Consider the following 27,172-nt stretch of genomic DNA (forward strand, 5'->3'; position numbering starts at 1 on the left):
CTTTTGGCTGACTAATATGAGTTCACAGCGCTGACTTTCCCCCCATGGTGGCCCGCAATGAGTAAAGCCAGAGGCAAGGTGCACACAGTGCGGTTTAATAAATGCAACAGAGACAGGGGCTAAGAAAGAGGGCCCAACACATCAAAGACCCAAGCAAAAGCATCAGTGTCCAATGATCTCTAACTCCCTCCATACAGATTGGCAGGCAAAAGACAATAAAGATACTGTTTTTTACAGGGAAAAATAGAAGCCTCATTTCTTTCCCTCTAAAAAATGCTTGCACAGTGAGATGCTTAAAAGCAGGACCTATGTCCTTCTCATCTTCGTACCTCAGTACAGTGCCTGGGACTCAGAGTCAGTCCATGAATGTTAAAACAATTAGCAGAAACAAGTGCTTTTCCTCTGTATTTTGCTCTGATCTTTGCTAACGGAAAGGACAAGTGCTAGTGAGATTTGAGAAACCCCGTTGCCTGCTTAAAGAGTATAATTTTGTAAAGTATCAGGAAAAGAGGAAAGCACCAACATTGTCCCTGTCCCCTCACTGCTGTGTAATATCTCCAGTGGCTGCTGGAATGAATGCAGAGGTTGGATGAGCCGCACGAGAGAAGATGAGGATGGCTTCTTGGGTGAAACTAGTGCTGGTTTGGGCAGAACCTGCCGTGTGTAGATAAAAGGACACCTGCTCTCCTCCTCTCAGGGCCAACTTTCATTATAGACATTGAAGCAGGGACCTGTTAGCTCCAACTTGCTACTTTTGGAAAGAAAGAGTGAAAAATAATGATGTATTATTTTTCACTGTGTATCAGTTGTAGGAATATAATAAAATAGGCCCTATATTTTTATGTCTATTCATCCCTGCATAAAACAGCATATAAAGTAGTTAGAATCATAACCCCCATTGCCAAGGACATTTGTTTTCTACCAGATTGAAAGATGAGCTGGGTTTGTTGTCTTCAGTGGGAAACTGATTTAAATAAGGTGGTGACAGGTCGACCTGAATCACCAAGAAATCAGAAGCCTAGGAGACAGCATCTTTTATGCTTTTGATTTCCACCAGTGAGCGTAGCTTCCTCATGCCAGTCAATCTGTAAGTGAAAGAAAGTCATTACAAAATCACAGACCTAAAGGCTAGAAGGGCTCTGTAGCTCTGATATTGCTTGGGATGGCTGGTACCCACTGCACGGTACCACAGCAGACTTCACAAATCAGCAGTGGCACCTGGCCTGGTATACGTGGCCTGGTAATTCAGCTATTGGTAGAGTCTATCTGTATTGGCACAAGCTATGAAACCTATTTGCTCCTGTAGTCGCTCTCAAACTCAGCCTAGAGAAGGGAAACAATCTTACTAAGGCAACATAGTGAGCAAATGACAAAGTTAAGACTGAGACGTGGCTCTCTGACTCCTTACACAGCGCTATTTGTATAACCACGCTGCCTGTGTTCCCGGGACTGTTAGTACAGTACTGTTAATACAGTCCTGGGAGCTGGACAGCCATGTATGAATGACTGGGTATTTTACAGTCTGGGTTGACCAGGCCAATACTCTGTTACAGAGTTGTTTCTAGAACAGAAATTAGGACTGATGGATATTTGGGGGCATTTGGAAGGGAGTAAGGGGGAGGAGGTTCGTAAGCCCTGGTTTGAATTCCATCTAGAAGATTGTCTAAAAATGGAATATAAATAGTGGGAAAATAATTAACATCTCTGTCTCATCTTTGCATGTGTCCTGGGTAGCTAACAGAGTTGTTCACTACTAATGGTGGTATAAGTTAATTCCCAGGATAGGCTGGTCCACACATCAGACTTTATGATTAAGGAATGGTACCTGGTATCTCCTTTATCTGGATAAAGATGAATTCTGCATTTCCTGAGCATTATTCTAACTAAGTTTCATTTAAAGTCTTGCAAATAACCCATGGTCCCTTGGCCAATAAACAAAAGAACTGTTAAAAAAGACTAATTCTCCTTATTTTCTCCTTGGGCTGGAGTTGGTGGTTATTACCTGGTATATTAAAAAGAGATTACCTTATAGTACATAATGAGCTTTGAGTCTGGTTCAAAATAAAAGAATAACAGGATGTGGGATGTTATGTCTGAGATAGCCTGCCTTATTAATTCTAAATGTGTTGCTTTGCATTTTTTTCTCTTCCAAATACTTTTTGCTTTCTTACCATTTCTAAATCTCTTTTCTCCATGTACAGCATAATTTGGCGGATACAGGACTAAGTAGCAGCTAATTTTTACCTTAAAAGAAAAATAGCTTGGCAGTCAAGACAAAATTTATGGCCACGCTCTTGACAAACAGCATTCGCAGCCCCAGCACTGTGAGAGACATCATGTTCATCGTCGGGATATAAACTATGGTTGAACAAGAGAAAAGATGGTAAATTCAGGGAAAGATCAAACTCCTTTCTAAATATTAGGCTTACAACACTGTGACCAGCATGCTCCAGATCACCCTGCTTGTCCTGGGAACCCCAGCTTGGTGCCAGGTGCATTCAGAGTCCTTGGAGTGCTGCTTGCACCTAGCGAGTGAGCTTTGGAAACACAAGCTTGCAGCAGGTGGGCTCTGCTGGGACAGTCGGGCACGAAGGGGGCCAACTGGGCTCAGCATGGTTACTGTTTTCTTTTGAAATCTAATTCTTTTTAGTCTCTGTTTATAATTATGGTGCCTCAATTGTGAACTTCACCCTGTGAGTGGAACTAACCTTTTGGTTCATGGCAGGTCTTTTCAGGTTGGTTCCTGTTTGCAGGTTCAGTTTGTGTTCGAAAGTCTGAAAAAAACAGCAGTGGTCAAAGCTATGTTGACAACCAGGGGACTCAGGATTGTAGGGTTTTAAAACTAGAGGAGACTTTAGATAAGTAAACTGGGGACCAGAGAATATAACTTAGTTAGGGTCTAGTCATGATTATGTAGTTAGCATGCCTCCTGGTCTGGACTTTCTGGGTGCCACAGAGACACTATCCAGACATACTACAATACGTAAGTAGGACTAGGATTTTTAACTGAGCTGCTCTTTCTTTGGACTAGATGCACCAGGAATTTCAATGCCAGATCCTACTATAGGATGGCATCTCCTTTATTGAAAGAGATAGTTGTTGGTGAAGAGGAGAGAGGGGGGGATAAATGAAATGGGATTTGTCTTAGATTCCAACAAGGGGTGAAGGCCATTTTCTTCCCAGTCACTAATGAGGACCCTAAATCTTTTTTCCAGAATGATGCTAAATTGAGAATGATGATCTACCCAGAGTCTACATTTTTAGCTTCTTTCCCCCTCAAATTTCCTTCTTCATTGTCTCCAGACCCTTGAAGTCAGATACCTACCTGATGAAGTTGTCTTCACTTCGAAGTCAGTGGAACTCACGGTTTCATTGTTGAGCTGAACTGAACATGTTACTGAATTTGGATCTTCGTACTGACCAAGCTTGACAGCACTGTACTTCCCGCTGGGAGAGACGACAACCGCAGGTTCAAATTCCTTTACCTTATTAGATGATACGAGATTTATATTTATGTTCTTGGGATAGAAATCCTTCACCAGACAAGCAACTTTTGTTCCATTTTTCATGACAAAAACAGATGGTTTGGAAGGAGGCTGAATTCCTGCAAATGAGATCAAATTATTTCATCAGATGATTACAGCTTTGTGAGAGTTTAACAGTGGTGATTATCTCAGTTTTTCTGGGTCAAACAGTAAAAAAAAAAGGGCCAAACACTACAATCTAGAACCCCTGCATCTTGTTGGTGGCCTTGGCTTGTTAGTACCTCCATAAAATAATAATCATTCCAAGGTGAATGAAGGACAGTTAGTTTGACTTCTAGGTTTAGAAGGCACAAAGAGGAAGTGGTGGAGCAGAGGTGCAATATAACAGCTACGAAGAAGTTTCTGGATTAGGGTGGCTGCTCGTGCTGTGCATTATGCCAGTGAAAGAACTGAGGATCACAAAAGGCCTGCAAAACTGGTTCAAAGGCTCTGAGGATGGCAGTGTCACAATCACTGCAGGTGTCACCCCTTTTCAGGGGCAGAAGGGCTGGCTGAAGCTAAGCAGTATATCACTTTGTCATTAGGTGAATACTTATTCTTTTGTAACAGGTTGGCTATTGTACAATTTCCCTTGAATCTTTTAATCAGAAGAAACAACTATCATTCTCAGAAAGTACTTGTAGATGTAAAACGGGTTTAAGCCCACTTTTTGCTGTCTTACTCTGAGAGGAGTTGTGGAATGTTGGTCCTAGTAATTGGGCTCCTTCCTGTCTTTGTCTTCTTTTATGCCTTACCTTGAACTGCTATCTATCTGCTACTTTGTATGCATCTTTCTCTCTCCTTAAAACTGAAATTCTTGAAACTTTGAAGAAGGTAGTAATGATTTTTTCACACTGTGCTTCATCGAAGTTTCTGAATTGTGATAAATTTTGTGTCCTGGAGACTAGGATTCTCAGACTGTCTTCAAATGATTGCTAAGGAAAGAGCCTTGCTTGTCTCTGAATCAGGAGAGACAATCAACGCGTGAAAAGTGATCTGGATATATTTTCAGTCTTAAGCTTCATTTCTGGTTTTCAGTCTTAATTGCTCCTGTGAACATGGCTCTTAGCATTTGTAACTTTGGAGATTTTTAGCTTCTTGGAATGAAATGAAAACTACGCTGAATTCTAGCAGACTTTATCCTCTTTGGTTTACAGTCAAGACATTAAGTGCTACTAAAGAGAAAGTTTGGTAATGAATGTGTAAACAGAAAAGAAATGATAGTTCTAAAGCTTTTCCCTGTGTCTGGGTTACAGGTTCGGTTGTGCAATCCCTGGAAATGGAGCTACAAACCAAATCAGTTGGTTATAGCTGGTTGAGAGGAAATGATTTTTAGTCAAAGAGTTCCTCCTGATCACCACTTTGTGACTAGACCATGGATGAGTAGGGCTTTCCTAGGAGATAAGATGTCCAAAGAAGCCCCCTCATCACTACCAACAGCATTCTCCATTTTTGTTTTCTTCTCCAAGATGCTCAGTTAAAAGATGGGGTTCTGTTCCAATCACTTAGGCAAGAAAATCATTCCCCAGAATCAAGCTCCTTGTTTTGGCTTTAGCTCTAGATGAGAGGGGAGATTTTTCTAACGGGTTTTCCTGGAACCTGCTTTTAACTTGTATGAGAAAACCTTTACTGGTTTGTTTTCTTGCATAGTGTAAGGCACTGATAGCAGAAACTGATAATCTAGGCATTAACGGCTGGGAACCACATGACTTGCTTACTCAGCTCTCTACACAACTGTGCTATTTGTTGTTCATGAACCTACCTTTGGTTTAAGACAGGTTATGGCTGATAGTCATGGCAGTTATGAGTTAGAAAAGAAATTTGTCCATTAAACAACAGCAACAACAACAAAGACCATGAAAACCAAACTTAATAACAAAACAAAAAACCTAAGCCCCATCTCCTTGGATATTAAATAGTAACATATTTAAGATATTTTAGATCAAAACTAGTTTGATTTAGTTGGACAGTTAAAGCTTGCTTGAGATTTTGACATCTAAATTCATCAGGCATTTGCCAGTGATCATTTTGGGCTGGGGAAATTGGTTTTGAATAATTTGAACAATGTGATGTAACTGAAAAGACATATGTTTGAAAAAGTTCAGCCACTTAGGATATTGAACTCTGAATTGATTAGTCAGCATTTCAGAAACAGTATAATGTACTGAGGTCATAAAACATTTTTCTCAGGCCCTGTATTTAAATTAATGACTGTGTATTCAAGGCAGTTGAAAGAAAAATATTTTATTTAATCTATTCTTTGGTATCATGGTAATAAAAAAGAGGCTATGTGATTGAACTAAACCTTCCTTTTTTCTTTTTCATAGATATAAACATGCAGGGTGGTTGCCATATGTATCCTAGTCTATTTTATATTTAACTTAAACCCAAATTTAAAGTTGTGTGAACTTTAAAACAAGATTTAAATTTTGGGCCAGATTTAAATTAAGAGTTTAATTGTTTGCCCTTTGACAATAGTCTGTCTTCTTGTTCTATGAATATAATTAAATTTTAATACATGTTTCAAGTATATTTGTTTGGATACTTAATCTTACTTTTGGACTTTCTCTTTTTTTATGAGCATTAGTAAGACATTAAGATTATATGCAGGTTAAAAGTAAAAAACCAACAATTGTTATCCCCTAGGAAAACCCTAATTTAAACAACCAACAATTGTATCTTTCCTGATCAGTCTTTCTTAATTTATAAACTTGGATATCATCTCTTTGAGATTCAGATGGAAATTCCTACTGGTATCATACTAATTACAACATCTATAATCAATGTCACTCAGAATTTTAGTACTCTCTACTAGTATTGCATTTAACTTAAACCCTGAAAATTTGCTCTACCTGATTGCTCTGATCATGCTAACTTTCTTGCTTTAGATTCTTCCAAGCTGCAGAACATTTGTGAATTGCAAGGGGGTATGTGTGCTAGTCTGTTTAACCAAGGGGTGGGTGTATAAGGATCAAGCAACTTCCTGGGGAATTTGGGCCAGAGTGTCTTGGAAAATGTCTTCTCTACATCTAACTACTTCTACTACTAGTGTGATTCTCTTAGATTTCTTGGGCTTTTTGGGTTGCTGTAGATATTTCACAATCCATGGGGACTATAGTTTTAATATTTATAAATTTTTAAAACAAAAGTGATAATATCTACTTTAGTGACTCAATGTCTTCACTCTAGCCCACTTTATACATCATATTACTCCATCTCTTAATTATAAATTAACTTTCTACTTACAATTTGAAATGCAAACTGCATGGCAACCCCATTCCCAGGACTCAAATTATCTATAGATATCAACTTACAAGGTTCAATGAAGAGTTTGATGCCAGCTCCAAAAAACATCTTTCAGGGTCCCAGGAGCACACTGTGACACTGCCTTTCAGGTGACCTGCCTGGGGCTGACCCTGGGTCCCGGGCTTGAACACTTGTGCATCTGTGCCTGCCTCTCCTGCCTGCTGTCTTGCTGAGTGTCTCTGCAGCTCAGAGAACTACAAAGTTGCTATTGATGAGACCAAGTGACCAAGAACACAGAGTCTCAGTTCCCTTTGAGACTAATAATAGTTGAATGGTTGGATAGGAAAATGAGTATAAATTTCCCATCCAAAAGATGTAGGGACAGAGTTGAAACAGGGCAGAAGAGGATTACAGGTGATTGATATGGGTACCTTCACGATGCAAAACTCAACTCTAATTTATTTTGAGGGCTCTCTAAGAAGAAAACAGCTCGATGTAGGAATGGAACGCTGTATTGACATTTCTTATAATGAATGCTAGGCCAAGGAGAGGAGGTATTAGAAGCAGGTCCTGCTCTCATACTCTGGTTCCCTTCTCTTGGGTCTCAAATGCTGATTTTCATTAGAAACCTAATTTTCCCCATCACTCAGTGAATCTCATAGTAATAATGAATCTCCTTGCTAATTCCCTGATCCCACTGAAAGGCTTTCAAGACCTGAGAGTTGAATAAAAATTGGTTGCCTTTGGGGGATCCCATTGGTGCTGTGAATTGTGGATGCAGGTCGGAGAAGCCAGTTTTTGCTTTGGATTGCTCATTTTTGTTTTATAATTTCTACTGACTTCTGGGTCTAGATACAAGTCTTGGGAGTGTACAGTAATCATGTAAAATAGAACTTAAAGACCATATGGATTAGTCTATCTGTTCACCAAAACTCAAGAGTCTAGGGGTAGAATCAGGCAGAAGAATGACAGTTGTGCAGGGTCATTATTTCTTGTCAAAACTTTTGGGACTGGGGACATGGTTTGAAATTCTCATTTCCTCTACCTGAGCGTCATGTCATTATATTTCACGCCATCACTGCAAGAGGAGAAAACCAGAGAAACAAATGGAGTGTCAGTAGAAAGTGTGGTCTGTGTCCCTGCAGAGAGGCTAAGCATTGGTTTCATTTTTTTCCCTCAAGACTCACAAAAGCATGAGCTCCAGGATTTGATTCTAGCATTGCACACAATTTAGAATTTCAGGTGGAAGTGACTTAAAGGGAAAGTGAAACAATCCTTTTTACCCATGTGCAATTTGCTGAACCTCTATCAGACTGCAATCAACTACAACATGGTTCCCTCCATCTTTTCATTACTCTAGTCTCTCTCCTTTCAAAGATAAGAAAATCCACCAAATCCTACTATTTTACTGGAAGCAATAGGCAATAAAGAAACCCTGCAAGTTTATACATCCTCTGAGCAACAGAGACCATGTTGACATCACCACTTGCTTTTAGGATTGTCAAGCAGCCTCATCACATTCGTGTACATGTTCCCACTTATTTATTTCCTGTGAAATAAACAAAATCGATGCCTAACCATATGAAAGGCAATGCATGCCTCATCAGACTCAGCATTTTGGGAAGTATGGGAAAGATTATTGTTTTCTGGCCTGGGGTTAGTGTTTGACTGTTGGCAGCCAAATTACCTGAATGTGGCCCAGACATTAGAATGGGCCAGTGGAAAAGAGACAGTCACTTCCATGAAAGCACCATTATTTCTGTATTGTTTGGGAGTTGGTGGCTGTCTTTCTACATTGGTTGTGGATTTCTGAGCCCTCATTCAGACTACTGATTGAAGTTTGCAAGAGATGAATATGTAACTCAGAGCCAGGCTAAGACGGGACTTTGGGGAGCAAGGAGTCTGCGTCTACCATGCTGGTTTAATGTAAATTCTCAGTAAAATAAAGAGGCAAGTGCAAGACAAAAGAGAGGGAGGGCGAGTGAGAGAGAGAGAGAGAGAGAGAGAGAGAGAGAGAGAGCGCAAGATGCATAACTTACTTGGTTCCACAAGAGCTGAGTCCCAGTTTCAAAGATAAGCTGTGCTGGTATAGCACTACGTAGGCATCAGTGCAACAACCTTGCTGCCTACTCTCCTCCTGATAGTCTACCTCACCTGCTTGGAAGTGGGTAGGTGGAGCAGGATGAGGGGTGCTGGAGACACAGAACTTTGCAGGGGCTTCTGAGTTCTAAACAGTGTGTTCTGGCACTCTCATATCTACTGTGTTCTGAGTGTTGACATTTAGGGGAAATTCATAGGTTTTCTGCTGTTATTCCATCAACCTGCCATCTCTGTTGACCATATCTTACTGCAGGACTGCGTTTACACAGGGATGAAGAATCATTTTGGCTTTGCAGAGAGCTGCTATTGTGAGCTGAAACATAACTATACATAGGCTCAAGTATGTCAGCCATAATAAGGCTGTGCCTCAGTTGGAGGGGGAAGGACATGATGGCTGGAGCAAAAGTCATTCAAGTCACAAAAGACAATTACAATTGTATAAATACTTCACTACTTGACAAACAACAGGTGTCTATACTACTTCAACAAACACTGCAACAAATTCCATGAGGTGGTATTATTAGGTCCATCTCACAAATGATATCACTGAAGGCAAAATTAGCTAAGACAGTGAATGGCTGGGCGTGGTCTCACTCTCAGGTCTCTGGAGCCCAATTTCTACCATTACCTAGAGTAATAGGTGATATAAAGGAAGCTGTCACTTGTCCAAATCTCTATGATCACACAAAGTTTATTAATAGATGCATAGAGAAAATTTTGACCTGCTTCCATTATTTTTTTAATTAAATACAGAATTTCAACTGGGCCATAGGACTTTCACATTACTGGATTTCTCGATTTTTCCTGTCAAATTATCTCTAAGAATTGTTCTGGGGAATCATCAGAATCAGAGTGCTCAGGCTAGATGACATCTTGTAAATCTTTCAATCCAACTACAGGGAAACTAGAGTTCAGTGAAATTTCAGAACTTATCAACCAAGGAAAAAGATTGGAACGTGGTTTCTGAATTCCCAGTTTAGCATGCTCTTCATTATCCCACACACTCAACACCCAAATGTTTGCAAGGTGATTCCTATAGGGTATGACCCAGATGTGTGCCTGGTGACTGCACAGATGTTGGGAGAGCTGGTCCTCTAGAGTTAGGCACAGGAAGACAAGAAAACTGCCCAGGAAAGATAGTAGCTTGAGAAGGCTGGATGAAGCACATGCCCACCCTGAGTTTTACAGGACTCAGTCCATGCTCCTCAAACCCTCCATGGCTAAATTACTTGCTGGAGGAATTTTTTAAGAACTTGAGATCTATTTTCCAATTTAGTGATTCAGGAAAATATTTAGCAAAGACAATTGTCAAGTATAGTGTGCACAAGAAAGAAAAGTTAATTTATTTCCATGGTTCTACTTCTAGATAGATTCCTTTGACAAAGATTACTGTTGCCCTACACCCAATAAACATAATTCAAAAGCTATTTTGCTTTTGTCTTTATGCTAACTAAGGCTTCTACAACACATGACACCCATCTGATGAGATTTTCTGTTCCAGCTAATCAACATCTCTCCTCTTCAGTCTTACAAGCTAACTAACACTCAGGACAAAACAGGGGAGAACTCTGGCATCATGTAGAAATCCAAGCTTTTACCTTCTGATAGAATTTGTGCTCTGAATGAGAAAGCATAAGTGTATACTGGAAAGGAGTTTTCTGTTTGTCTGCTTGATCAGGGAAAGAAAGGCAGAATGCTGGCCATAGAGCAGTGGTTCTTAACCTTCGGGCAACACTTGGGTCGGGTAAAGACCCAGTAGGTTCTGTTCTCCACTCTAAACTTTTAGCAATGCCATTGCATACCCCTGCATCACTGCCAAGCATTGCACAGCAGCCGGCCTTTTTAGTACAAAACATTTAAATTCCACAGTCCATTTTAATAATGTATTCATAAATACTACATTTTAGCAAGCCTTAATGCCATACTTACACTTAGAAGTGAAGTTAAATTGGCTTCTGTCATATGTAAAAATCAGAGTCTACGAGATTTCCTGTATGTCATTCAAAACACCATGGAGAGAAAATGCATTTTCCGCTCAGTTTAGAACCCATAAAGGATTGTTGTAGGTCACATTTTAAGAATCACTGAAATGTAGGGTGGTTCTCAGTTGTGGTAAAGTAGAATGAAGTCACAAGATTCAAAATTCAGTTTTGATTCTGTCCCTAAGTGTGTAATCTTGGCCAAGGCCCTGAACTTTGCTGAGCTTTATTAGCCTTCTTTATAAAATAAAGGTAATATTTTCTATATTGGTAGATTATACAATTAAAGGAAAGGATGTGTCCAAAGCATTCTATAAACTACAGAGCCCTGATGTACAAAGCCCTAGAATGCTTACTCGAGAGAGACTTAGAAAAAAAGTTTTGCTTATATCAGGGTTGCATCATTTAATTAAAAACAGAGTGGCCCCTGGGAATGATTGTTGGGAGAGGTCACAAAAGGAAAACAGAATTTTTCTTTTGCTCTTTGAGATGAAGATGGTGCCCACTTCTTAATACTATTGGTGGAGGACTGGAATCCAGGTCTTTTTCTTCCCGGCTGTTTTCTCTAAATCCATTGTGACTTCTATTCTGTTCTCTAGTTTCCCTCTCATATCCAAAAGCAAAGGTCTTACCCTTCCCTGCCCCTACTGAGAACCGGACCTCATTTTCAAATTCTGCCCCTTGGTACAGTCTTTCTCTGAACTATGTGGCCTCCTGACTCTTTACTCCAGGCAACACCAACTCTGCTCTGCCTGGAAGTGCCCATCCTCCAGATAGCTGCGTGACTCGCTCTGACTGCTGCCTACTCTGGTCTGCTCAAATATCACCCTCCAATAAGGCCTTTAAAAGTGCACACCGCTGCTTCTCACTAGTACTCTTTATTCCATTTCTCTGCTTTATTTTTCTTCACAGAGCTTATAATCACATAAAATAGTGTTATTTTACCCTCCGTCTTTGGCCATTTGAAAGTTAGCTCCAAATTGGCATAGATTTGCTTGTTTTGTTTGTGTTGATTCCTTGGTCCCTTGAATAATGCTCAGCACCTAGTGATAGTGACATATCACATGTTGCCGAGCTGGGACTCAGGCTTGGCTCTGCAGGTTTCCAGTTCCCTTCTATTTTCTTCTCCCTTCCACAGTTGACTGGTCTTCTGACTGACCAATTCATTTATGTAACACTGACTGAGTGCCTCTAATGTATTTCTGGAGATGTAAGGGCCATCTCAAAGTCCTTGCCCTCATGGAGCAAGGCAAGAGGACAATAAGTTAGCAAATAGTTTCCGGTGGGTAAGAGGACTATACATCATAGTGGAGGGAAGGCATCTGCAGAATGATAAGTTGTGGCTGGGGAAGAACTCACAGGAATCAACCATTAAGTAGACTTGGAAAAGGAAGAAGAGTAGACAGAGTGATCTGGAGGTGTGAGGTCTCTTTTCTAGGAGGTGATCATCATGACAGAGAGTATGTCCAAGATGCCAGCCCAAGGGCCACTGTCTGGGAGGAACAGAAAATGATTCCTAGGAATTCTGGAAACATGTTGATGAGTCTAGAATTTTATGGGCTCCTCTTCCTTAGAGAAAAGGGAGATTCTGTGGTCACCTTTCTGTGTTTAGATGCTCTTGGGCTCCAGGAATGTGGTGTGTAGAGTGGGCCTCTCCTGGCTCCTCCTGAGGAAGGAGAATGGCTCCTTGAAGGAAGTGGTGGGGGGTGACAAGTGGAAGGGAAGCAGCATACTGTTGTCTCAGCTTCTGCCGCAGCTCAGCAGAGGCCTGAGAGAACAGCTGGCCCAAACAGGCAGGACCTCCACACCCCTGTGCTTCTAACAGCCTCAACAGAAGCGTGAGGTCTTAAGGGCACGGACTGTAGATGTAGTCAGATGATTCAAATTGTAACTTTGCTAAGTTTTGTGACATGGGGAACCTCTCTGAGATTCAGTTTTCTGATCTTTAAAATACAAACAATGGCAACTAATTCCACATGATCATTGTGAGAGTGGACAAAATGGCACTTAAAAAATGCCTAGCCCAGTGGCCTGACACATGATAGGCATTCAAGAGGTGGTAATTGATGTAGTGGTGATATATAAGAATAGATAGAATGTTAAGTCTGTCTCATGGTTTACTTTCATGAAGATGTTCCTGATGACTGTGACCCTTTTCTAGCCTTCTACACAATGTCATCATTGTGCCTAGCACTCATTTACATTGTGGTGCTTACGTACTGTTTTGTGTGTTCTCTGGTCTGTTTTATGAAGTCAAGTGGTGTCCCCAGCTTTGCTCTACCTAGGAGCTAAAATGTGTGGTGGGGTGTGCGGTGTGGATGTGTGCAGACCTCTGTTAGTTCTGTGCTACCTGGGAACCCTGCAGATAAGAACTTGAAAGAATCTCCTGAGGAAAGAAAGCATCAAAAGAAAGTAGACTTCTGAGAAGATAAAGGCCTGAATTCGCAGTGATGCTTCATTGATCCAATATTAGTTGGTTGAAGGAAGGTTCCACTCAAAGTTATTCTGAATCCTGCCCCCTTTAGATGCTCCTTACTTTTTTCCATTTCGAAAGATAACAATGTATCTGCTAAGCTTTCTCCAAACTTCAAATAATCACATCTCTTTTGTTGGTCCTATCTACCATCACAATTTTCTAAACAATTTTCTTTAAATTTTTTCTTTAAATTTTCTTTAAATTTTTCTTTAAATTTTTTACTTTTTAACTTAAAATATAATCAAGAGGAAAATTTTAATCACATGGTTTTGATGGCTTCCTATACTATTCTGGTATGTATTAAAAGCTCAGTCCATATGAAAAAGTCCAGCTTCAAAATATCTACAATCCCGTGCTCTGCTGGGCCAAACAGGCAGAACCTCCACACCCTTGTACTAATGGAGCAGCCTCAATAGAAGAGTGAGGTCAAACTTAAGAGCACAGACTGTAGATGTAGACAGATGATTTAGATTATAACTTTGCTAAGCGGTGTTACTGGGAGCCTCTCCACATTCAAGGAAATTCTGGCCCCAGAGAATCAATACACAGAGCAACTTGATTCACGATGAAGAACTTGGCGAACAAAGGGATATTAAGGGAAATCAGTTGCTAACTTTGTTGGGAATGTGAACAAACTATTTAGTGAGAAGTTTTAACTTCAGAGATGTTTAAAGGCAAGAGCCTGAATCACTCCAACTTACAAAATCTTATCAAGATTTTGATTAAAAGAAAAAACTTTTGAGTTTTGCTGTGTAATTCTGCTACCTTGTATCTGAGCCTGTCTTTCCATACGTGGAGTTTGGGCCCTGTTTCTTCACAGCATGTGAGGCCTGGGGTGCCCCCATACTCCAGGCTTGTCCGTTTCCTGCCTCTGCCCCCAGGCCTCTGCCTCCTTCACTTCATACACACGGGCCTGTCTGTTTCCCCACTGTCTCTGAGCGATGCCTCCCCCATTACACCCGTCCACCTCTTACTTAGGAAAATGTAAGCTGGAGGGCAAGTCATCAGGGCGGGATGTGTTCTTTCTTTTCTAGTGGCTAGTTTGGTAGATTTGGGGCCATTGATCCCTATTGCTAGGCTTCTCTAAGACCTTTGAAATAGATTTTTGTATTGATATATTACTTTATCTGGTTTAAGACTAATAGTCACTAATTTGAAGCTGCTGCCAAGTTTCAGACCACTGTCTTTTTTTAGGTACCACTTTTTTTTAACTCACCGCTGAATTCAAATGTCACTTAACAAACTATACCTTCTGTGTTAGCACAATTCTTCAACAACTTTAACACTGATTCCTTTATAACAGTTAATTAGTGAGTGGCACCACATCCTCTTTAGGAAGAAGATGAACACTGTGAATCCTTCGAGAGCCAGTCTGACTCTAGAACATTTCTTAGCTGAAAACATTACACACAAAAGTTTGTTCTGCTTGGAATCTGGTCTAATTGGGAAGCACAATATTTCATATTTCTTTCTAGTAGCCTGTATTTCACTTGAAGCTTAACTAATTAGAAACAAATGTCTAAACACTTTCCTTCCTTCTAAAGAGAAAGGTGACCACATATTTACAACAAATGACCCCTAGATCTGGCTTAATACTTCATACCTAAGAGAAAGATTTGGTTTTGGGCTCTGCTGAGAACATGAGTTCAGTCTAGTAAAGATCAGGGCTGTTTATATCTGGAACCACCTCGATAGGATCACACGGACTCAGGCCAACCTCATTCCAGGTCCATTTTGACTCTGCTCAGTGAGCTGGGCCATTGACCCTGTGGTTTCTACAGCCTGACCCAAATCTTGTGGACTGGGCAGAGTTCTTTCCAATTTCTGTGCACTCTATGGGTTCTTTCACATCCCCTCAAACCTGCTTTTTGCTTTTTAAACCAACACTTTCCCCAAGACTCTTACAGAGGGCTAATCATAATTTACCTCTTCCCAAGGGTCCTCCTGGATGCTATCACACTAATTACACAATTACACTGACCTAGTACCCTCTCCTCCTCCTCTTGTAGCTTTCCTGATATTTCTGTTTCTCTGGGTGGAGGATGCCTTAACTTAAGATTTCAGACAAAAAAATTACTTACTTGGTTCCACAGTCAAGCGGGTTCCTTGTCCAAAGAAGAGTTTATCTGTGTCACAGCCGTTGAGGGCCTTCTAAAAACCTCCACAGCACTTCCGCCTTCCTCTGTCCTATCAGCTTCAGGGCTGGAGTGTCTTTCATGCTCAGCTCCTTGCAAGATGGCACTTGTTACTCATCCAACAGGTTCTTGCCAATTTAACAACTGTTGGTAGGGATGGCTTTGCTTGTTTTCAGGGAGTTGGTGGCAGCACATATTCCCAAGGCAAACGTTTCCAGCCTAGCACACTGCTGAAGTTCTCTGAACTGTACCTTTGATTGTTTTGGATTGTCTCATTTTTTTGGCACACCCCTAATGCTCAATTTGGAAGGCTGGGACTATTGAGGTGCTGGGTCTGGAGTCTGTGATTACTACCAGTGTTACTTTATGGTCAGATAATGTGTAGTGCAAGAGGAGACAGGGTGACATGAAGCACTGACTGATGGTTTCCTACATATAAATCAATCTCCAAATCCACAATCCCAAACTGTAAAAGCAAAGCACCTAAACAAACCTCTCTAGGGACTTGGGTTCATATGAAATGACTCATATAATTCTTTTTATTTTTATTTTTTGCAATAAGATCAACATGAATGCAGGACAAGCAAGATCATTTTAACACAACAGTTTTCTTGTATTCTCAACATGTACTGTAAGAAAATGTTGAAATGCCACTTTCACCCAGGAAGAACTGCAGCGAGTGAGAGGCCAGAGTGGTGTCTTCTCCCCTTCTCCCCTGATCCAGTTGGCTTCCTAGCATTCCTGCTGGGCTACAGAGCAAGGAGGGAAGGCTGCCTGCTGTGTTCATCCCCTGCAGCACAGGACATAGGCAAAGGATTTCCCAAGGAAGTGCTGCCTCTGCCCTGAAGTTTTTGTACAGGTCTCTGTGGGTTTTGTAGCACTGTGCGTATACCCCCAGTCACAGTGCTATAGAGCTTTACAAAAACCTCCCCCAGGTTTCATACTGTAAGCCTCTGACAACCTCCGGAACCAGATGTTTTCTGCGAGTTAACCTGCAGCAGAATCAAAGGGCTTGGCAGTTAGATCAGCCAGGCTGCCTGGGCACTTCTGTCCCAGACTCTTCTGCCCCGCTGACTAGACCTGCCCTGGGGTCAGTAATTAGAATGGACTTTCAGAAATCATCACGCCCACTGCCATTTGTGCTTTCTGGCTAGTCTATCTTCAAATAGGTTCCTACGGAGAAATCTGGTATGTATCTGAATGTCTCATGTGCATTCTACGTGCTGTGGGGTAGGCAGAGAATGCTTGTGGTCAATGCAATTTCTCCTGTCACCTGCTAAGCTTCTGAATCACCTTTGCTTGCCCTGCTTTAGTCTTGCATAGTGTTATACAGTCTACAATGGGCTTTCATGTAAATTTCAAATTTATTCTTTTTTCTTGACCTTTCAGTTGCTTAATTCAGGGCTAGTAGCTCACATGGTGCTTTGTGAGATTCAGGAAAGGCAACCTGCTGGGCAGAGGCAGAGGCAATTTCTTTAGACCTTGCAAACAGTGCATGCACTTTGGTGGGCTTTGTAAAAGGTGCCTCTTTCTCCAGATGCTACTGCTCTGCACCAAGGCCATGGTTACTCCAACAGGCCATGAGCTGAATTTCAGACTCACTTCTTCTCTTGACCAAACACACTTGTGCAGGGCACAGTCTGAGCAGTGGGAATCCAGGGCGCCAGTCAAAGCCAGCAGACACTTTTTAGTTACTCTCTTACTTGATTTCTGCCTTTTGGTTTAATCATGCTCTTGAAAACTTTCCTTGAGCCACTAAAACACCAGAGTTTTTTTTTTTTTTTTTTATCTGTACTACCATCATTGTGAAAATAAAGCAACGTGATAGGTTCATTGAAAGTGATCTTCAGAGTTAACCATTAAAGGAGAGTATGTGTTTTGCTGTTGCTGTGGCTTATCAGAAGAGAAGCAGGATTGTACAATGGTTGATATTCATACTCACCGAATGTCTTAGGCCAACTGGTCACTTAATTTAGGAATTACTATTTCATTTATCATCTTTCTGATGATTCCTGCCCACTGTATGTGCAACCACATGCCCGCCCTGTAAACGCTAAGCAGCTTCAAATCTGCAAAGTCTAACATTTTTTTTCTGATTTAAAAAAACCATGGAATGTTATTGTCTCAATAACAAACAGTGAAGCAGAATAGGGCAGAAAGCAGGAAAATTTGGGCCTCCTAGAGAGAGCCTGATGAAAATAGAAATTGTAATGTAAATTCTCAAATATAGCTTGTATTGAGTGCTGTCTCTAAAATGGCAAAAGGTGAGGGGTATTATGTAGAGGACAAATTAAACTTTGATTAACCTATAAGAGACTCATTGACTTCCTTCTAATGTCGTGTGCAGAGTTTCCCAAGAAGCAGCCATCAGAAAGTGACTTGAATAGGAGTAGTAATAATAGACAAGTTGGGAACTCAGGTAAGACTGTAACAGTTATAGTTCCCAACTCTTCACGCTCTTCCTATAGCAAATGCACATATCTGGGTTCTCTGCCACATGAGTTGGCAAGATTTTTACCACATGTAGAGTATGCATTCTGTATACACTGGGGCTTTGCCGTGCTTTGATTCACAGAGTACAGAACTGAAGTCTCAAGATGTATCTTGTGTTAGATTTCTACCAACACTCTTGAACGCCTGTCCTCTGAGGTGGAAGAAGTTTGCTTTAGGGAGTTGCTGCTTCTTCAGCTTGGTCCTAGAATGAAGTCACAGAGCAGACATGAGCCTAATCCACATTGTGAAGCTAAGTCTAGCTGTGGGCAAAAGTGGCATATGAAGCAATTAAAACTTTGAGTGCTCTTGTTGTAAGGCATAATCATAGTAGTATTAGCTGATTATTATAGGTGGTGATACGCTTTTAACTTTATATCTTCAGTGTTATTTTTTGGTTTCCCCCAAAGTCCCCCCAGTCATTCATTTTGGCAGGTGACTGGAAGTCAGGGACTTTTGGAAGGTGACTGGGTCTTGGGGGCAGCCTACTTATCAGTGGATTAACCCACTGTTGAGTTCATAGCTGAGATATTTTTAGGAGAGGGCCACCGGGGTGTGAACTGCAACAGTATATTCTTGTCCTGGTCCCTTTTTTCCCCCTTGGCTTTTCTTGTTTTGTCTCTGTGCTTCTTGACTGTCATGGATTGGGCAGCTTTCCTCTGTCATGGTTTCCCACCATGCCATTTGTGCCTTGGGACCATGGACTGAAGCTTCTGAAACCATGAGTCAAAATAAACATTTCTTCCTCCAAGATGTGTATATTAGGAACGTTAGGTATTAAGTGTGTTAGATGTTTAAGTGATGAAAGGCTGACTCAGACATTCAGCAATTATAAAATTATATGCTTAAAAGCTTTGGTGGCTCCCCACTACTGCTATTTCAGGTTAAGTCAACATGAACCACCAGGCCTCTCTTTATCACTACTCGTTTCCTGAATGTTCCATGTTATTGCACGAAGTTTTTGTCTTTGCTGAATGACTTTTTTACATTTGATTAGTGTTATACAGAAATACTCCTTTCTTCTATTCCCTAATGGTCTTTAGCCCATCTCCTTAAATTCCTTTCATTTTCTAAGGCTTAGCTCAGCTGTTGACATCCCTGGGGAATCCTACATTATTATCCAAGATTGGTCTGTGCTAGGTGCTTATTTTTTCCTGAATTTTCATGCATTCAGTGCTTATTACTATCATTGCTCTTAAAATCTTTTTCCTTTCTGCTTTATAAGGTAGAAGCACTTGAAAGAAGGATCTGTCTTATTCACCTCTGTGCACCTTGGGCTAGCAAAGCACCTACTCAGAAAGTGCCTTTGAATTCAATTCAGGGACAGGCATTCCTGATTCAGAGGGGATATGTTAGGAAGTGGCAAAGCTATAGTCAAATCTACCCACAGCATTCCAATTTTGAGTTTGTCCTTATTATTTGTTACCAGGCCAGAAACAGTACTATGGGCTGTGAACCAATAGTATCATTAGCTGTGTACAAATTGATTTTAAACATTAGTAAGCATCATTGAGAAGATTAGTTTGTTGTGATTTGCTCCACAATATGCAATGCCTTCTACAGCCAAATAGAAATGAGTTTCACATTTCCACACATTTGTAGTATTCAAATGACATTTTCACCTATTAACAAGAGTATTTAAAGATCAACTGTACCTCTGGAGATAAGTTCTAGAGTATCATAGCTTGAACACACTTCAAAAACCTTATATTCTCTTGTTTAATTCTTCTGCACATGGAAAACTTGTTTCCTCCCAGCAATATATGTATAAAGATTTATACCTCTTACCTTGTTCTAAAATAAAACAAAAAATGGATCAAAGACCTAGATACAGAATTAGAAATACTGAATCTGTTGGAAGAAAAAATTGGTAAAACTCTTGGAGATATAGATATGGGCAAGAACTTCCTGAACAGAACCCCAGCTGCACAGGAATCAACAAATGGGTTGAATCAAATTTGAAAGCTTCTGCACAGTAAAGGAAACAATTAACAGAATGAGGAGACAATATGTAGAGTAAAAAATTATCAACTATTTTATAGCCAGAAGGCTAATATCTAGAATTTATAAAGAACTCAGAAAAATTAGACTCACCAAAATAAAACTCCTGATCAAAAATGGGAAATTGAAATAAACACTTTTCAAAAAGAACAAGTGTATGTTTAGAATCTTTGGCCATTAGAGAAATGCAAATCAATGCAACACTGAGATTCTAACTTGCTAAGTAAGAATGGCTACTAACAAGAACTCAAAAAACAACAAATTCCGATAATGGGAGTGAAGAAAAATTGCTGCATTGTTGATGGGAATGTAAACCATAAAGCCACTATGGAAATCAGGGTGGATAATCCTTAAAAAACTAAAAATAGAAGTTTCACTTGACCCAGATATCCTTGGTCTGGGTATATTCCTGAAAGAGCTAAAGACATAGTATTACAGAGATCCATGCCTCCCCATGTTTACAGCAGCGTAGTTCACTGTAAATTATGGAAGTGGTCTATGTACCAATTAACAGATGACTGGATAAAAAGAATGTGACACATGCACACACATTACATACCCATAAAGAAGCATAAATTTGTGGTTTGTAGGAAAATGGATGGATCTTGACACCATAATGCTCACTAAAACAAGTCAGACACAAAAAGTTGAATGTTTCACAATTTCTCTGACACGAGAAACCTCAGATAAATAATTTAAAATCAAAATTGAAGACAGATGGTAAGAAACAGATAGGTGGACTCTGGAGATGGGAAGGGGATGTGGAGAAAGAAAAGCAGGCAGTGGGAAAGTAAAAATGATCAGGATGTGAGAAGAATGTAATTATATATTTCAAATATATACTGATTAAAACATCATGTGTTCATTCTCCTGGACTTTTAGATAGGATGGTCTAGGGCAATCCAGGGAGATACCATAACTTGGCCAGGGAAATCTATTGAACACACATGAAATCAGCTACCCCTGTCCCAGTGCAGTGTTCTTCCTGATGCACTAGGCACATACACATATTTTAGATTCAGGCACTTATGACTTGGAAGTGTTTCAGCCCTCCAGCTCTTCTCCTGCCCTGGAGTAGTTGCAAATGGCCTAGGCAGCTTGGCTCTCTCTCTCTCTGTGTGGCTTTCCAGTGTTTTGTGAGATGCTCTTCTATGAGAAAGAGGTGGCAATGTCTGCATTCATTAGTTGGAATGATTTTATCCTAGTTTGTTTGATTTTATTATCTGTGATAGTATAAACAGCTATTTTAAAGAAAATAACACATTAGAATAGCCAGTGTTTATTTAGTATCATCTTACTCTGAAGTCCTATTATGCTTTTGTTTTTCTGTTTCCTTTGGTTCTATCCTGTTATATCTTATTGGATATTATTATGTGTGATAGTATAAACAAATTTTCTGTGGAAAATGAGATAATATAGTAGCCATTGTTCATTCTCTGCTATTTGGTTCTGAAAGCCCTGTAACGCTTTCATTCTTTTGATGGTTTTATACTGCTTTGTTATGTTTGATACTATTGTATATGAAGCTATGCTCAACTATTTCAAAGAAAGAGACATTATGGTAGTTACTGTTAAGTATGGGTGGTCTTGTGATAAAATGCTGTGTTACTTGCATTGTTCTGATGTGATCTGCTTTGTTATGTCCTCTTTTGTCTTAATTTCTTTAAAATTAAAAATAAAAAAGAGAAAGAGGTGGCACAGGCTGCAGGTGGGTGAAGATCAGCTCTTCCTGGAATGAAGTCTACTCTCACTGCCAAGAAGTCTCATTTTTCAGAGGAAAGGGATGGATGTGTACAGTGACCATGGTACTGTCCAACCCAGGATGAGAACAGGCCTTGTATTCAATGGAGGGTCAGGCTGTTTAAAAGGTCTGGTGGTGCATGTTTGTTATCCAAGCCCTCAGGAGCCTGAGGCAGGAAGATTGTTTCATGTTCCAGGCCAGCCTGGCACACATAATGTGTTCAATGTCAGTCTGAACTAAATAGTGAGGTCTTGCCAAATGAACAAATAAACACAGACAACAGCAGCAACAACAGCAAACCCAAAAAGGATAAAAGTTCTTTAAACTATGTCCAAGGAGGATCAGCTGAAGAACATGAGGAGAGTATAAAGCAAAGTAAAGAAGATTCTAGGGGTGGGGGTTGATCGTAGACTTCACATATCTCTCAGGAAAAAGCCGGCTTGTTAGAGGACAGCTGGATTCTTATGTCTGTTAATGCATTCTCTGTACTGCAGTGCACTATACTGGTCTGGTGAAAGAAATGAGGAACCTGGCCTTATACAGATAAGTAGCTGAGAAGGAGGAGTGTTTTAATGGTCTTTTACAATATGGTGGATACAGTATTCCTGACACTGAATACAAATTTGACAAGAGGTAGTTTCGTAAAGTTTAGTTGCAATATGAAATATGAAACCATGTTTTGGAAGTTATCATATTTTACTGCATTAAAAATTGATTTACTTTATAGTTTGAGTGGAATTTCACTCAGGCATGAGTGACATTATCCACTGGTCATTTGGGAAATAACTGGTCATTGAGTTAAGCATCTTTCATAGGTTGACATGTAACTAATGTCACCACTTTTGAACAGAACAGAAAAGTGTATAAATATTGCAAAGCCATCCAGCTCATAGTGGCGAATGTGTTTTCTATGCAGCCCTAGTTTTTGCCCTAAAGCTTAGATTTAATCATTAGGAATGATTATCAATCTTTTTTGATGCAACTGTTTATTCATTTTCAATAAAATGCTGCCAAATACCCACAATTGGAAAACTGTAGTTGTCTGTCATCATTGCATTGAGTGAAAATAGTACTTCATGAAAAATGCAGGTGGTTCAGCTTGAACTCAAGCAGCAGCACCAGGTTTGTGTTTGGTATAATGATCATAATTTGGTAAAAGTTCCTTATGTATACTTCCAATTTTGCCACACAGAATACTAAACAGATATTCTCAAGAGTTGAGTTTCCATAAAATTAAAGGTTTTTACTGCTTTTCAGTGTTATAGGCTATATTGGGTCCTCACTGATACACTGAAGCCCTAACCCCCACACCCCTAACTGTGACTGTATTTGCAGTTAGGGACTTTAAAGAGGTTACTGAATTAAAACGAGATGACCAGGGTGAGCTTTAATCTAATAGGACTGGTGCCCTTGTAAGAGGAGAAATTTTAGACATACAAAGAGAAGAGACCCCAGGAGTGTGTGAACGCAGAACGCGGACCATGGAAAGACACACAAGAATCTGTCCATCTGCAAACCAAAGAGAGAGCCTCAGAATAAAGTAGCCCTCCCAGCACTTTGATCTTGAACTTCTAGTTTCTAGAATTGTGAGAAAATCAGTTTCTGTTATTTAAGCCTGTTATTTAAGTCTGTGGTATTTTGCTTTGGAAGCCCTAGGAAACAATTAGTAACATTTATTATGAAACTGCCTTCTTTTCTGTATGAGTATGTAGCAGTGAAGAAAAATAGTATTAGCGTGGCATTGGCATCACTGCCACAGTTCGTGCCAAGGTTCCACGGTTTTACCCACCACTGAGGGTGCACCATCAGTGCAAGCAGTACTGGAATAAAAAGGGCAGGTAATATTTTGGCATTATTGTGGAAATAGTTCTGATCTTGTGAGATCCCTGGAAAGATCTTGGGGCCTCTAGCTGACCATGGGCCATCCTTTGAGAACTACTGTCCTACTACTAGAATATTTTTGTGTTGCCGGAGCTTTATCAATGATTTTATCTTGTGTATCAATTTTGTCATATACTTTGATTGACAAGCAAGACATCAGAAGCCTTCCACTTCCAGGCAAAGGGTGAAATTGATTCATGCATTTTGGTTAGAATCTTTAGTCAAGACCATGAATCATCCTGTCATTGTCTCCTATTTCTTTTTCTTGGTTGCTTTTCCTTGCTTGGTTGACCTTTGGACCTTGCTCAGTCAGACACTTGGAGACAAGATGCTGGATCTAAGAAGTTGGTGTCTAGTGACAAAATGAGAGTGAAGTGATGACCTGAGAGTATGACACTGTCTTAAGTATGCACTTTGTATTTTTGTGCATTGCTTCAGTGTTTTCATTTTAAAATAGTGCCTATTTGTTTCAGTGGCAGGCACTGCAACTGTAGCTTGAGTTTTTTTTTTTTTTTTCCAAGATTTAGCAAAATTTTCCAAGATTATAAAGAGGAGCAATGGACCAACATAGCTTGTATGGCTGATGAACCGAAGCATATACTTAGCAACTGGACAGGGATTTAGAGGGTCTGGGCTTTTGAACAGAGGCCTGTGTAAGACCTTCTGAATTCTTAAAGCCTGGTTAAATTCTCTTCATTTGAGAGTTAGAATACACACTGGTTTTGTCAGAACCCTTTTTTAGCATCTCTAGAAAACCATCCCCCTAACGAAGTCAGCTTGACAATCAACTGATTGGAATTCATTGGTTCAATGATAGGTGCCTGGGATACCTCCCATCCCCACTGCCATAAGTGGAGACCTGACTTGATTTGAGCTGCTATCATTATCTCAGATCTTGAAAGTCAATGGTTTTAAGGTACCTCAGCTATACTTATCTTGAAAAAGAACAATAAGAATTCAAAACTTGCAACATTTAAAAAAAATTTTTATTTAAGGAGAAAAAGAAAAAAAAAACAGAAAAAGGGTACAAGTTATACAGAATTTCAGAAAGAATAAACAGTAGGGAATCACTAGTTAATAGATTACATATTGTTGTCTTAGAAAACTTGTTCAAGTTACAAAATTAAAGCGTATAAAGTGGACTTTCAAACAGTGAGACTGAAAACAGTTTTGTTCAGTGATCCAACAAAACTCAGTAATATGGTTATCTATCTTATACACTTAAATATATATGCAGTTATATGCTTTAGAGCACTTTCTTTTCCTCTCTTTTTACAATGACAATTACACATTTTGGGTTTTATTACTCCCACAGTTCTTATTACTTTTTTTTGAAGAGAGTAAACCAAATGTGACATAACAGAACAGAGTCAGTCAAATCAAAAGGATGGACATAATAGATAATATAAAAACAAAATACCAGGTGATCAACAATGGCTACCATACTGCCTCTAGCTATCTTAAAAAAGAATTGCCTATATCATCAGTTATAATAAAATTGAACAAAACAGTAAAGAATAAAACCAAAACATTGGAGATATTACAGGACTTTAAAAGAAGATAATAGTCAACCAGAATGGGCGTCATAATGAATCTTATTCTCTTCACAGTTGTTGCCTATACTTTTGAACTTGGTATTATCAAGCAAAGTGGAGTAGGGGAAAATCAGTCAAAACAAGATGGTGAGGGCAATACAGGGTTTCAAATCAAGTTAATAGGAAATCAAAGTGGGTTACTATAATGTATCCTGCTATTTTTATTTTTCCCTTAATTAAAAAGATAAAATAAAAAAGTAAATAATTTAAAAAAGGAGATTGAGATAAAAGAAGGCATAACAACAAAACAGCTCAGGTCAGAGCACAACAATTTAAGCAAAATAGTGTTTTACCACAAGATATCCTGACATAAAAGTAGTTATCATAGTGTCTCTTTCCTTGAAATCTTTGAGTATAACTTCATATACTGTAGCACCAAACATATCAAGACAATGTAAAACCATTCAAGAGAATGACAGTATTACAGGGTATTTGGAACCAACTATCAGAAAATGAACATAGCTTTTGTATAATCTCCTTGTCTATAAAAGTTTTTGCTTATATTATCACATATAATAAAATCCAAGAAGATACAACTTTTTAAGACCAATGGAGACAGAAGAATACAAGTTTGATGGGACTTCAAAACAAGATGATACTAAATCAGCACTAGCTATTACGATGTCTTGTTTTCTCCAAAATAGCTGTTCGTACCATCCAATCTTCTCTGCCTCATTTCTGTTGAGATCTTTTTCTGTTGTTTGTTGTCAGTTTGTCTTCATCATTTCACTTTCTGCTCCATTCATTGTGGCCTCTCTGCCACTGTTTCTGGGATCTTGGTATTTTTCTTTTTTAGACTATCCTGCAGTATTCTCTGTAGAGTTGAATTAGTGGTTGCAAATTCCCCTAGTTCCTCTTTATCCTGGAAGCACCTTGTTTTTCCATCAATTTCTAGGGACAGTTGTGTAGGATATATCAATCTTGGCTGGAGGTTATTATCTTTCAAAGCTTGAATTATTTCCCCCCACGCTCTTTGTGATTTGATGGTTTGTGCCGAGAAGTCTGCTGTAATTCTGATGGGTGTTCCCTTGTAAGTGATCTGTTTCTTGTCTCTGATGGCTTTTAATATTCTGTTCTTATATTGGATTTCTGGAATTTTGATTATTATATGCCTGGATGTAGCTCTGTTTGGGTTGTAGGTGGCTGGGGTCCTGTATGACTCATACATCTGAGTGTCTTTACCTTTTGCTAAATTACAGAAATTCTCTTGGATTATTTCTGTGAATAGCTTTTGTAGTCCATTTGTTTGTGTCCCTGCTTCTTCTTTAGTTATAGATCCTATCATCTTCTAGTCTTGTATTATTGCTGTTTGTTTTCTTATTATTTTAAAGAAGTTTTTCATTTCATGCTCCCACATTACAAATCTGCCTTCCAGTTCAGATAATCTATCCTTAGTTTCTTTCAAGCTGTTATGCCAGCTTTCGATAGAGTTTTTAGTTTCCTGGTAATCTCTTTGAACCTGCTTCACGTATTCTATGTTTTCTCTATTTTCTCCATCAAATAATTCTCCCCTTTTTTTCTGTTCTTCCATTCCACCATCTGTTTTTTCTTGGGCAGTGCTTAGCATTTCTTTAACTATTCTACTTATAGCTTGTTTTATTTCATTAAATACTTTGCTTTTGAACTCATCAATGAGGCTCTGGAGATAAAGCTTTATGTCTATTGGTGCCATGTCTGATATTGCATGTTTTCTTTCCTCATTCTCCTTTGCATTCACCTTTCCTGGATCAGTGTTCTCAGGATTGGGGACTGAGGACCATTTCTTGTTGCTTCCTCTTCCCATACTTTTTGTTCCTTCCATACAAGTGAGTATAGGAGGCCCAGTTTTTTTCTCTTTGTCTGTTACAGTTTGTTTGAATTGTGCCGGCTAGAATTGTTTGAATTGTTCCCGCCTACTGCAGTGTACCAGGGAGACACAGACCTGGGCAGCCTCTGCTGGGCCCGCCTCTCCAGGTCAACCTACTGAAGGCTTCACTGCTAGGGTGCACCACCAGGCGCAGGGAC

At 39.7% G+C, this 27,172-nt stretch overlaps 1 protein-coding gene and 2 long non-coding RNA genes across 11 annotated transcripts in view; 1 reads left to right on the forward strand and 2 right to left on the reverse strand.

Annotated features, from left to right (window-relative positions):
- LOC100719991 (T cell receptor alpha chain MC.7.G5-like) overlaps positions 1 to 27,172 on the reverse strand; it is a 556,517-nt gene that overhangs the window by 79,583 nt on the left and 449,762 nt on the right.
- Positions 75 to 15,562, reverse strand: LOC106028675 (uncharacterized). The gene is made up of 5 exons (XR_001202284.2): positions 15,407 to 15,562; positions 3,326 to 3,604; positions 2,709 to 2,774; positions 2,245 to 2,358; positions 75 to 1,085 (listed from the first exon to the last, which is right to left on the reverse strand). It is a non-coding gene; the product is annotated as an uncharacterized LOC106028675 (long non-coding RNA).
- Positions 16,330 to 27,172, forward strand: part of LOC106028677 (uncharacterized) — a 51,806-nt gene continuing 40,963 nt past the window's right edge. For 3 of the 9 annotated variants that reach the window (XR_010043369.1, XR_010043368.1, XR_010043372.1), the window contains exon 1: positions 16,331 to 16,648. This is a non-coding gene — a long non-coding RNA (uncharacterized LOC106028677). Of the gene's footprint in view, positions 16,649 to 27,172 lie in introns of all 9 variants that reach the window. The other 6 variants (XR_010043370.1, XR_010043371.1, XR_010043374.1 and 3 more) reach the window with 3 other exon arrangements.

This window comes from Cavia porcellus, unplaced genomic scaffold (assembly GCF_034190915.1).
Source record: "Cavia porcellus strain 051 isolate PalLab524CR breed Dunkin Hartley unplaced genomic scaffold, mCavPor4.1 scaffold_26, whole genome shotgun sequence".
NCBI lineage: Eukaryota > Metazoa > Chordata > Mammalia > Rodentia > Caviidae > Cavia > Cavia porcellus.